Source organism: Bombus impatiens, unplaced genomic scaffold (genome assembly GCF_000188095.3).
Source record: "Bombus impatiens unplaced genomic scaffold, BIMP_2.2 scf_0152, whole genome shotgun sequence".
NCBI lineage: Eukaryota > Metazoa > Arthropoda > Insecta > Hymenoptera > Apidae > Bombus > Bombus impatiens.
In genome coordinates this window covers 385,436-398,182 of record NT_176571.1, presented here as the reverse complement: position 1 = coordinate 398,182, position 12,747 = coordinate 385,436, and the positions used below count along the sequence as shown (strand labels likewise).

At 47.0% G+C, this 12,747-nt stretch overlaps 1 protein-coding gene across 6 annotated transcripts in view; it reads right to left on the bottom strand.

Moving 5' to 3' along the window:
- The window catches only part of LOC100747045 (homeotic protein antennapedia), a 247,000-nt gene that overhangs the window by 53,072 nt on the left and 181,181 nt on the right, over positions 1-12,747 (bottom strand). Inside the window, exon 2 of one of the 6 annotated variants that reach the window (XM_012382461.3) lies at positions 8,930-8,983. The exons of 4 other annotated variants lie outside the window; for them this stretch is intronic. The gene's annotated coding sequence lies outside the window, so the exon portion shown is untranslated. Of the gene's footprint in view, positions 1-4,141; positions 5,420-8,929; positions 8,984-12,747 lie in introns of those variants that run through there. One more of the 6 variants, XM_024365856.2, reaches the window with a different exon arrangement.

Genomic DNA, 12,747 nt, shown 5'->3' with positions numbered 1-12,747 from the left:
AAAAAAAAAAAAAAAAAAAACCAGCATGGCGTTTTTTTTTTAAATGTCATAAAGCTGGAAGATTGTCGAGATGGCAGATGCTTCTGACGCCTTGAGAAGTAAAATACGGACCGTAGAGTGTTGGGAGCCGGGTAAGTAACGATGAGGCCAATTGTATTTTGTTTGTCGAAGGGATTATTGTAATAAAGAGTAAGAATTGTAAATTCGTGGCAAATAAATTTTTGTACTTTTAGATCCGAAGGCTTTGTCTTCCGCGTACGAGTATTACCGAAGTATCACACAGAGACACGTAACTGAATGACGATCGAGACGAGGGTTCTCGTACGTGGTCGTTTCTAGTTACTTCTTACTGTCATTCGTTTTCATTTCTCGCTTCTCGCTACGTATTTTGATGGGCAGAAGATTGCTGCAGCCTTTAATTACGCGATAGCCAACTTTATGAAGGCACGAGAGACGAGTCGATGACTTGATCATTCGATAGAAGAACTTCCTACAATATCAAAATTCTACAATAGAACGTATATCATTTACTCAATCCGTAGCGCATAAAACGCTTATAAACGGAAAGAAATCGGTCGAGCTACAAGAAATCAAACCGGATAAATCGTTTCGTTTCACGGTTTTTCCACGGCAGACCGATTTTATTTGGCGAGACGAACGATTAATCTACTGGTGGCGCGAACGCAGAACGATCTCGCGGCTCTCTTGATCGAGCGCCAATTATCGGCATTTAATCAAAATGACCGGCCATTAAGGTATCTAGGTAAGCGATCTAGGCTCGCGGACAAACTAGCCGGAGGAATGTTTCCTGGGAAGCTCGTTCCACGCGCAGTGGCGCGGTGGTCGACANGGTGGTCGACAGCGAGGCATCCGATCGGCACGTCGATGAAATTTGTTGACGCGCCGGAAGAAAAACGGCATTGTGACGCGCTGTCGAGCGGTCGGCGCTATGGCCGCCTTCGTAACACAACAAGAACCAACCGACCAATTGCAGCTAACGCTGGAATCCGTGTTTTTGCGTGGACCCCACGGCCCGACCTGGAATCCGCCGCGGAACAATTACAATTAAAGAGCGGTTAGCGAATTATCGAATGACCATGGCACGCGGCGCACCACGCAGCCTGATCGCGCGCCCGCACTTTTCGAGGAAACGGTAATTCTTGCGTCGTCGTTAGTCTTGCAAGGACTGTTGAGAAAGCGCGTGTATCCAGTGGTCGAGTGAGCGAAACTTCTTCCAGTTTCTTTAATCATCGCGATAGGCGACACGGGTATTTCTGTTCTTTTATTTTTAAGTTGGTATTGGGCATCGAAAGGTTATGTTGTTATCACAAACTTTGTTTGGACGAAGATGTCGTGCAACTGGGGAAACTGATTGATGGAGAAATGAAGATATCGTTTCTTGCTTGTGGTAAGATGTAAGTTGGCAGTTGACAAGTTAACCTCTCCCAGTTTCTTGAATCATCGTGATAGGTGACACGGGTATTTCTGTTCTTTTATTTTTAAGTTGGTATTGGGCATCGAAAGGTTATGTTGCTATCACAAACTTTGTTTGGATGAAGATGTCGTGCAGCTGGGGAAATTGATTGGTGGAGAAGTGAAGATATCGTTCTTTGCTTGTGGTAAGATGGGAATTGACAGAAATGAAACTTGCAGTATCGAAACGACGTTATCAAAGAAACGGACTCGCAAGAAGTTTTATAAATTGTTTTCAAAAAATATTCACATTTACATTTCGCTGAAAAAACCAAGTTATCTTCCTTGGAAATAATAGCTGCAGACTTCTAAGAAACGAATCGATATTTAGTTTCTGCGACGTCTTTCGCGTGAAAGGAAATTCGAGAAAGGAACGTGGGAAGAAGTTGGCTATCCATGGCATCGCTAATTGTACAGGAGGAGTGAAGACCAACGTATTGCGTAAACGCGCAGAAGTAGCGGAAAACGTGAAAGCGGCCAAACGATTAATTTATTTCCAGGCAATCTACCACGGTCTTGTTACAATTATCATAAAACTACGAAAAGACGAACACGCTAATAATACGAAGAAATTTACTCGCCAAGAAGACTATAAATTAACGATTCGACCATACGACAGAAAGCAATTTCATCGATTATTCTCGCTATCTTCATTACGTTAATTCCTGATTTCTTGGATTTTCTCAAACGAAAAAATCTATCGCCAGACGATCGATCGCGTTAAAACAGACCCAAATAGAGTGCGACGGCAGCCACGTGTTACGAAGCAGACGCACCCGCGCCAATAACGATTAATCTTTCAGCGACTTCGATTCCCGCTACCTGTGCAATTTATTCGTTCTTCGATTCGCTTAGCGCGACCGCGTTCGTTTATTTTTACGGGGCGCGGCTTTCGATTTCATCGGGCGGACGTGTTAGCGGAAGATACCCCCCCGGGAAACGAAAATCGGGGGAAAAAAGCGGATGAAAAATAGTAGGAAAGAAAATAGAATGAACGAGAAAGGAAAAAAGAGGAACGAGGAAAAATCAGATAACTTCGTCGATGTTGGAACGTTTCATCGATAGCGGCGGCAATTTTGATGAATAAGCAGGAATTCGGTAACGAATTTTGGCGGCAGCATTGATCAACCGTTACCGAGGCTATCGTAATGTGACACTCGAAGCGTGTCGCTTGTTGCGGCAGCGGCGTTAATTTAAACGTCACGTTATCTGCGCGTACGTCGCGCATTTTATCATAACGTTGCGGCCAGTCGATGCACCGTTCAAGCGAATTTCGTGTCGTTTCTTGGCGACGTTCAAGGCCTGTCACTAGCCGCTCTCCAATATTTTCCTCTGCTAAATTATTCAACGAGTGACCTGTTGTACGTAAACACGACCGTGCACCCTCTGCCTTCCCTTTAATTCGACCGACACGCGGCTCGTTCGTCGTATTTTACGTCGCTCCTCCTTATCCCATTTTAATATTAATTAAGGATAGTGTAAATTGTTACGTCTTTAGTAAATCGACAGTTTTATAGATTTGGACGCATCATCGTAGAACAGAGTCGATAATTAAGTGCTTGAGTAGAGAGCGAGGACATCGTTGAACCTTCCTTATATCCGTTAAGGAAGAAAAAATGATATTTTTAATATTAGCGATAATATTCGAGATTTTCACATACCATTAAGAAATCTTCAGAGTTAATGACAGGAATCTAATTACGGTATAGCGAGAGTGTACAATAAGTTTGAGAGTATTCGTAGAAGAATATTCTGAAATCTTCGCCAAGTCCATAGAAAAACGAGTGGAATTTAAATATTAGCGACACGTGATTACTATTCGACGCGTTCTAAGAAAAACGATTTTGTTTGAAAAATCGGTGAAACGTAAGAATGCCGTCGTGCAGGCGTCCAATTCGCGCGGCTGGATTACACGGTTGGAAGTGTTAGAGCGATAAATTGCGGGAGACGGCCGGCCAAATTAATTAGTTTCCCGGTGAATCAGAACTGCGAATTATATTTAGCGAGACGCGCGACGCTCATTGTTGTCGCGAGCGTCGAATTCCGTGTGCGGCCTGTTTCTCGAGCAAACAAATCCATGATTCGAAACTCGCTGGTTTCGCGTCCGTCTCGAATCGAAGGCTCGTTGAGATTCGACCGACGGACAGCCGTGGAATTTCAGCCGGCATTTCTCCCTCTTAGGACCACACCGGTCGCATTCTCCGGTGGATAATTCGTAAAAAGCCGGGCGATGCTCGCGAAACCGGATCTCCATCGCGTTATTGCGGCAATTCGGTTGGCTGCGCATCGTTTTATTAGCGTTCGCGCTCGATATCCGAAGGGAGGCCGCGAGAACCGGTGCACCGCTGTGTTTTTCGCCGGTGCACGTGACACGATCCGCGTACTTCCACGAATCGTGAAATCTACGCTCGAGAAACGAGACACGACGACTCAATCCTGGTGGCAAAAGCTCCAGGAAATCTCGTTCGTTTCCAAAGATCGGTGCGAGTTACACGTGTCGAGGTGGCAGTTTCGACGACGTGCAACCGTGCACGCTGTGAATAAAAACACGCTAAGGATCGCTACGGTTCGCGTTGACGACGAAGACGAGGAAGGGGAAGGAGAAAAGAAACGGAGAATCGAAGAATGGCGGTGAAAAATGAGGAAGAATGGGAGTGAACGCGCTCACCTCCGTCGCTTCTTTTTCCGTCGCCTCCGTCGGCGAGGTCTCCTCCTGGTTTCCCCCCTGTGCAAGGGGGTAGCTAGGTTCCCCTGTAGTTTCAGGGCCGTTGCTGCTACGCTGGCCCCGGTTTCCCCCTCTGCCTGGCTTCTTCCCTGCACCGGGGGCCTTGTTGTCCGTGCCCCGGCGCTGGGCTCCGTCGTGGCTGGTTCTTCCCTCCANCACGCACCGGCACCTCCTCGGGCAGCCCCGTGGCCCTAGTCGTGCTCGTGGTCGTGGTCCTGGCAGACCGAACGTGAACACGTACAGTCACCGAGCCAGCCAGCACCGAATTATTTGGCCTCGAGTGGAAACGACCCGACACCGTCCACCAAACATGTGTCCTTCGTGGAAACTTACTCTGCTCTACGACGCGAAGCGACCATTCGAGTCCAATCACCATCACCCTTCTCTCACACGAGCCTGTTCGCTACCACCGTTTCACAGAATCCGCGATCGGTGCCGTATTCTCAAATACGCGTGTCACTTCTCAGTGTTCTTCTTCGCGTCCTTTACGCCCGCACACTAACAAAAACCACTCGACCTACTCGCGTCAACGTTTCGCATAAAATCCCACTGAGTAAACGGTCGTGGAACGTTTAACGTATCGCGAGTGCCAGCCACAGCCAAGCCGTCTGCCGATGAATAACAATAAAAAATAAGCGAGCGATTGCCTTAGCGAGTCATGAACCCCACTGGTTCATTCGATCGTATTTCGTGTTCAATTCTGAGGCGAATGCAGCTGGTTGAATCCGCGAAGCCTGTCGATGCAACAACATCCGCCGGCGTCGCGACAGATAAAAGAAGATTTTCTATTCGCCAAGTGGTAGACACACCGCGTCAACTCTCCTCCAATGACTTCACCGTGTGCTGCCTCAGAGCGCCGTACGATCGTCTCTGTTAACTGGACGCACTTCCCTCTGTAGAGACTCGGACACACCAGCGATAGGCTGGATTCAGCGGACGTTTTTTCTCCGGACGATCATGTCGCACGTGCACACCGTGGTCGCGATACGATCGTGGAGCGTGTGCTTCGAAATGATCGTTGTTCGTCACCGATGACGGAACGATACTCGCGGCGGCATTATTCCGTCGACGATCGACGCGCGATTCAGCTGGTACGATAGCGTTGGCCAGCGTCGGGTGGGCCGCGCGTTCCTCGATTTTCATGGAAAACCGCGGACCTGGGGCTTGCGCTGCGCGTGTATATCTGAACCGAGAGATGCGACCACTCTGGTCCGCGAATTCCGGCCGTTCGGTTTCGCAGCCTCCGACCGGCGGGACCAGAGCGCCGCGACGCGAGGCGCCCTGTGCACATGCGTTGAGCTACGCTCTTCGTCTATGTCTCTCTCTGTCTTCTTCTAACTCTGCCCCTGTACACCCGCGTCCGCCGATCTCCTTCTCTCGCTCCTCTCTCTACGCCCCCGTGATCCAACACGACGGTGGTTGCGTATATCTAGCCCTCCCTCTTCTTCCTTTTCTCTTTGTCTTCGTCACGCTTGCTCGCTCTCTTTCTCTCCTTTGCTTCCTCGTCTTCCTTGTCTGCTTTACACTTTCTCCCGCGAACAGAGAATCTCCTCTGCTCCGCCGATGAATCGTATCCTATCGTTGCTGCTTTTCACTCGCTCGTTTGCTATGTACGTCCCTCCCTCGATTCGATTATGGAAGGATCGAGGGTTGCGAACCGCTGTCACGCTGCTTCTTTCTGCGTCAACAAAGGGACGCGTACGCTCGATAACATTTGATCGCCCGTATTCCACCAGTCGTTACCCGTATTCGTTTCCAACCGGACCAAATAAATTGCAGAGTCGATGAGGAAACCGAACGCCTAAGAGACGAACGATGAATGTGTACGAGAGGGTGCGTAGCTTCGTCGAGAAACCAGATTTCACCAATACTTGGTGTACGTTTTTTAAAGAAGAAAATTACGTCTTTCTTTCGGGAATATACATATTTGACGAACGCTTTCCTGTGATTTGTTTTCGTTATGCAAATAGAAACTGATCGATCTGTCGGCCAGTTTTCAGCGGAGCGTTGGTTGAAACGCGAAGGTTAATCGATTAATTTACTTCGGTCCGCGGCCGATATTTCGCCCGTATCAATTCCATCTTTCATTCGTTTTATCCGCTGTAGACGTTATCTCCGACTATACAATTCGTATCAGGGAAAAATAGAAAACATCGACTTTCCCACCGCTCCACCCACATAATCGTTTCCCCTTCTAAAAACCACCCTGTACACGCCGCGGTTGCCCGGCGTGCTTTTAAAAACTGGCAAATTCCGGCCAGTCCGGCTTCGTAAAATATTGCCTCTGAAACTTCGATGTATGTACAAGCTATTTCAAAAAAACCAGTGTTACTCCATCGAAATGAGCTTTCGGGCGCGGTAGACTCGCGAAAATACGAGCGAAACGAGAGATTCGAAATGGAAAACGGCGTGGAGTGTGGAGCGATCGGCGCGGCCGACGCACCACGTGCCACGAGGAGGCCGTACGCGAACCGAATTGAATGCGAGTCTCTGGAACCTCGGCGAGACGTGCACGGCCTACGAGCGCGAGGATCGCGCGGAAAATCGCAGAAAATCCGTGTTCGGTCCGACGGAACTCATCGACGGATCCGGCTGTCAATCTTTTCGCGGCCATCGTGAAGTTATCGAGCGACCAGTGCCGGCGTATCGCCAACAGAAGCGCGTGGATACTCGCCCTGTCCGTAACGCCCTACCAGGCAGCAAATGATATAAATAAGCGAGCACGCCATCGACGTACAGCCGATGAAATCATGCTCGATTCACCTGCGTGTAATGCTGATTGAATAGAAACTGATAATTTCGAGCTGGCTGAGGTGGCAGAGGTTGTTGAGCTTCGTTCGTGAAAAGTTGCAGAATTGTAGGTTAGGTTTGCAGTAATTGTTTAGGAGAATTATATTGAGGTAGCTTTAGAGTTAATATCGGTAACAAAAAGCGTTGATCCAATATGTCATTTTCATGTTTATATTCATTGTTTACGTTTGTATCTATTTTTTTAACGATCACCTTGAATTTTTGTTATAATATCGTACGAATGACGTTCAACCTACAAACACTAGAACTGTTTTATTTTTGTTTGCTTGGTTGATACGGAAAGATCAGACGGGTTATTTTGAAAAGTAGTCAGTTCGAAGATTATATTTCACTAACAAGTACAACTGTTTGCAAGTTTCTGCATTTCAAACCAGAATAACCGTATTCCGATGATAGGTTTAAAACGATGGCTGTTTTTAAAATAACCGAAGCGTATTTAAGAGAAATATCACGAGAAATGAACTTCTAGTATCAATTTATTCGTCAAACACTATAGACACCTTGCAAAAAAGATTAAACCTGCAGTCGCATCTACCGAAGAACCACCATCGCACGTGTTTCACATATATCTTCTTACAAGGACACACCTACGCGTGTAAACGTGACTTTTGAAAAGTAGTCACATCAGTTCGATGATTACGTTTCATTAACAGATACAATTGTTTCCAAATTTCTGTGTTTCAAACGAGAATAACCGTATTCCGATGATAGGTTTAAAACGATGGCTGTTTTTAAAATAACTGAACCGTATTTAAGAGAAATGTCAGAAGAAACTTCTAATATCAACTTATTCGTCAAACGACGTAGCCACTGTCACGTAGGAGACACAAGAAATTACGAAAATGATAGATCGCCGGTGATCTCGTCGCGTCGCAGTTCGAACGTTTCACAAATGAGGCGAAGAAATTGAACTTTGTTTATGATAATAGAATTTATTATACAAATCCACCAGAGTTACTGTTCAAAGTGCTACAACAGACTGATCCCGAGCGCTTATTTGGGAGGGTTTTTACACTGAGGTTTTGGTCCCCCTGGTGTACACAGAGGCAGTTATTCCGTTACTATTTGGTTATTGTTTTGATGGCTGTGGCATGCATGTGTTAGGCTATCGTATTACAGTTTCTGAGCGTGTGCCCTCCTTGAGCGCGTGACAACACCTTGCAAAAAACGTTAAACCTGCAGTCTCGCCGCCATCGCTCGTGTTTCTCATGTATCGTCTTACAAGGACACACCTATGCATGAAAATATGACTTTTGAAAAGTAGTAACATCAGTTCGAAGATTATATTTCGCTAACGGATACAATTGTTTCCAAGTTTCTGGATTTCAAACGAGAATAACCGTATTTCGATGATCGGTTTAAAACGATGGCTGTTTTCAAAATAACTGAAGCGTATTTAAGAGAAATATCACGAGAAAGGAACTTCTAACGTCGATTTATTCGTCAAACACCATAGACACCTTGCAAAAAAGACTAAACCTGCAGTCTCGTCTACCGAAGAACCACCATCGCGCGTGTTTCACATATATCGTTTTACAAGACACGCGTATGCATGAAAACGTGACTTTACGACACGAAACAGCCATACCTGCTGCTATTGAATGAACCTTGGCTAACGACAAACAGTACGTTAATAGAAACACCGAAGCCAGCCAGCGTTGGTGCCGTTAGAAGCAAAATACCGAGATTCCTGCTAATAACGTCCCTAATAACTTTAACAACATAACGTCGGTTGCGTATACTCGATGTGATCGAGGTACGAGGCGTAAAATTGCGCTGCGAAACGCGATCGTTTCCTTCGCAAAGCGCGACGAACCGTTGGCACACGGTTGATAGGAAAATTCCCGTGTGCCAAGGCGTTTCTAATTACCAGATGTACATCGTCGTTTGTATCACGCTCCAGAGGGTATCAACACTTACCGGCATCACCGTGAACGACGCGTTCGCGTAGGAGAAACGTCAAAGCGCTCTTACCTGCAACAGTTAGAAGAGAAGATTTTGATTAATTAGTGGCGAGCGGTTTGCCAGGCGGCAATTAATTGCAAAGATATCGCGAGATAAGAAGGACAGCGTACGCGGAATGCGTTATTAAAGAGTGCATCGCGTTATAAATATTAATCGACATGTGCCGGCCGCACCGGGTTCGGCGAAATTTCTCTGGGCTATTACTGCACGCACTCGGTTACATCACGTATCGCAACTGTTAATTACTTGTTTAGGAAACTAAAGTCTTATCTCCCTCTCTCTCTCTCTCTCTCTCTCTCTCTCTCTCTCTCTCTCTCTCTCTCTCTCTCTCTCTCTCTCTCTCTCTCTCTCTCTCTCTCTCTCTCTCTCTCTCTCTCTCTCTCTCTCTCTCTCTCTCTCTCTCTCTCTCTCTCTCTCTCTCTCTCTCTCTCTCTCTCTCTCTCTCTCTCTCTCTCTCTCTCTCTCTCTCTCTCTCTCTCTCTCTCTCTCTCTCTCTCTCTCTCTCTCTCTCTCTCTCTCTCTCTCTCTCTCTCTCTCTCTCTCTCTCTCTCTCTCTCTCTCTCTCTCTCTCTCTCTCTCTCTCTCTCTCTCTCTCTCTCTCTCTCTCTCTCTCTCTCTCTCTCTCTCTCTCTCTCTCTCTCTCTCTCTCTCTCTCTCTCTCTCTCTCTCTCTCTCTCTCTCTCTCTCTCTCTCTCTCTCTCTCTCTCTCTCTCTCTCTCTCTCTCTCTCTCTCTCTCTCTCTCTCTCTCTCTCTCTCTCTTTCTATCGCCTTGCACGCGGCGTTCCGTTAATTGATCGTCAAATGCGTGACTGCGCCCACAAGTTATAGCCACAAGAAAGCGTATCCTTGGCTGCGCCTAATTGAAACCCGTGAACACCTCCGGAACACTGGTGTTCTGCTGTGAAGTTTGCTGCGCTGCGCTGCAAGCAATGCGCGGATCTCGTGATGTGTACATATGTTCATGATAGAATCGACGTTTGATATTTAGAATGGAATTACCATGTACTATGTGATTTGATATTATTCTTGCGTGTTTTGTCGAACGGTTTCAACGAAGAACGTATTATTCGATAGGAAGTAAACCGAGCGAATTTTTGTTACAAAATACAAATATTCTTCCGTTCTTCCATGTGATCGGCAAGATACGTCGAAAATAGACCGTAAGTAGCTTTATCTTTCTTATTGATCGAAGCAAAATGAATTGTCTCGGGACGAAGAATGGCAGTAGAGGAGAAACAAGAGCGTCTCACTGTTAATTAATCAATCACGATCGGTAGCCTTCGAGTAACAGCGTTCCATGACCTTCCAATGAAATTTACGGCGAAACATCACCAAGCCCAGCGCCATATTTAAGATGACACGCCCTTCTTCGTCAGCCAGCACAAAAGAAACAGAAGAAGCCATTCGTCTCGTGATTGACTCGGGCAAATCGAGGAACGGTCACTTTTAATTAGCAGTCGGGACGGTTTCAACAGGATCGAGTTAATACGCCTAATAAATAAGTGGGCCGCGAAGAGCGTATTAGGCGGTGCTAACACGGCGGTGGCCACCACGCTATTTCCGGCCCGACTAGCCGCAGACGAAGAGGAGAGCGCGCGAAGATTTAAAGGGCGGTTCAAAAGCGCTAAATTTTCGGCGGCGCGTAATCGCAGCGCGGATCGCGAGAAATTAACGGGATGCTAAGTTGCGGAGCGCTAGGTGGCAGTGGCGGAATCGCAACGCTGGCTGCCAACGGAAGTTGCACCGTGTACGACCGCGATCCGCAACGAGACCACGAGAACGAGGGAACGAGAATGCTGGATGGAAGGAGGAAGAGAGAGAGAGACATCAGACAACGGGCAACGGCCGTGAAACAAAGCAGAAGCCGCTGCCCGTGTAATTGGACTCGCCGGGAGGACGACGATGCTCCCTTTAAGAAGCTGCCAGACTGCCGCGGTTCCCTTCTTTTTCAGCCGCTAATCCAGACTTTTAATCGGTGCTGCGCACGTACTTCGGCCTCAGGGATGTCGCCTTTGCTAAATGTTTCAGATCGATGCCCCAGGAATGTTGATTCCTTCGGATTATTTCCAGCGACGGGATAAATAGACAGCAGGATTAATGGGATGAGAATCTTAAAATGGAATTGCCAAGTAGAGTAGAAGTCCGTTTGTTGGAAATTCAATTTTAGCGTATTCCTGTCTATTATGTCAATTCATGTGAACGTGAATTTCTATCACAGGAGGAAAAATCATAGGTGGGATGAATTTCCATTATGTGAACTTCGGTGACAGAATTTGAATGATTCTGTACACGATTTCGATGGGTTCTACTAGAAACTTCTGCTATATAAACTACAGATACCTACATGAATCATATTCGTGTTGTGTCATACGACCAAACTCCATGGATTTAGATAAATGAAATTCCACGATAAATTTGATTTCATTTACATATTGAGAGTTAGAAAAATAGCCTCCAGTTTCTAGCAATTTGTTACAAGTACATCTTGCATTTTCTTCGTTGCTTGATTTATTTATTCAGAGCCAAAAAATGCCTCCCTTTCAATGAGAATTTTGACGTGATAGAAACTACAGAGAACGATATCACGCAGGGAAAAAATGGCTCGTAGTCCTGCTAATGAACAAAACATAAACTGCTGGTCGAGTAACTCGATAAATAAACTTGTAGCAGCTCGACCCCGACGCCAGAGAGATTACCGCAACGCAAATGGCGTCGGTAGCCCGGTGACCGTCAAAACGGCAGCTGACTGTTCATTCGTCGAGTTACACGACGATCGTACAGTGATAGGCAGAGAAAGAGAGAGAGAGAGAGAGAGAGAGAAAGAAAAAAGAAAGAAAAGGGACAAAAGAAAGAGGGCCAACGAGCTTAGCCAGATCGTCGACTAACACTCAGCCGCGCAGACACGCACTGAAGCGGTCCCCTTCGGCAATCAGTGACCTCTTCCTCCTACTTCTTCGCAAGCCAGTCGTATCTCACGATCGTAGATAGGTTCGGTAGTGGTCCGCAAATGGTGGACGCTTGCGTGAGCGTGTGCCAGCAGATCTACGTGACCCAGTTCGCTGATGAATCGCGTGATATCCGCGTGGACCATGTTCGGGTAGACTCGTGTCCTTTTGATCCTCGTAGCCTTACGCGGACGCTCGAAACTCGATGCTACGATGTTTTTTTACGATTCGACTTTTAGAACGGCGGACGATTATCCAACTGGCGACTTCCTTTTTCGTATAAGAACCGCGGTACGCGTAGGAACAAAATCGAAGGGGCAAAGAATTCGACAGCCACTTCAAATGATTTATCGCGATCATTCGAGACTTTTTACGCTTCCATCGTGCCGAAACATAGCCTAAAGACGGAGGAACGTAATTTTAGGTAGCTAAAAACAGTGGCCAAGATAATACATCTCCCTTGCACCAAGCCAAACAATGCCTCGTCTTTTGAAACAACAAACTCGACAGAAGCGCTGGAGCATCGAGCATATAGCAAAGGCTACAATCCAGAACGGCCACGCAACGAATTCTTCATCAGGCATTCGGAGCATACCCCCAAGAATAGAACAGCAAGTACGAGTTCCGAGCAGCGAGTCGACACCGGCCGCATCCTGCAATCGAACCTACAGCGAAGTGCCGGACACGCTCTGTCGGTCCGTGGAAGCCGGAAGACCGAGCCCACCGTGAAGCGAGGAAACACGGTGGAGTATCGCGAAAGACGGCCGGTAGGAAGCTCGTTTCCTCGTGGCTGATCGTGGACGTCTCGCGAGCTGTAGTTAGACGCG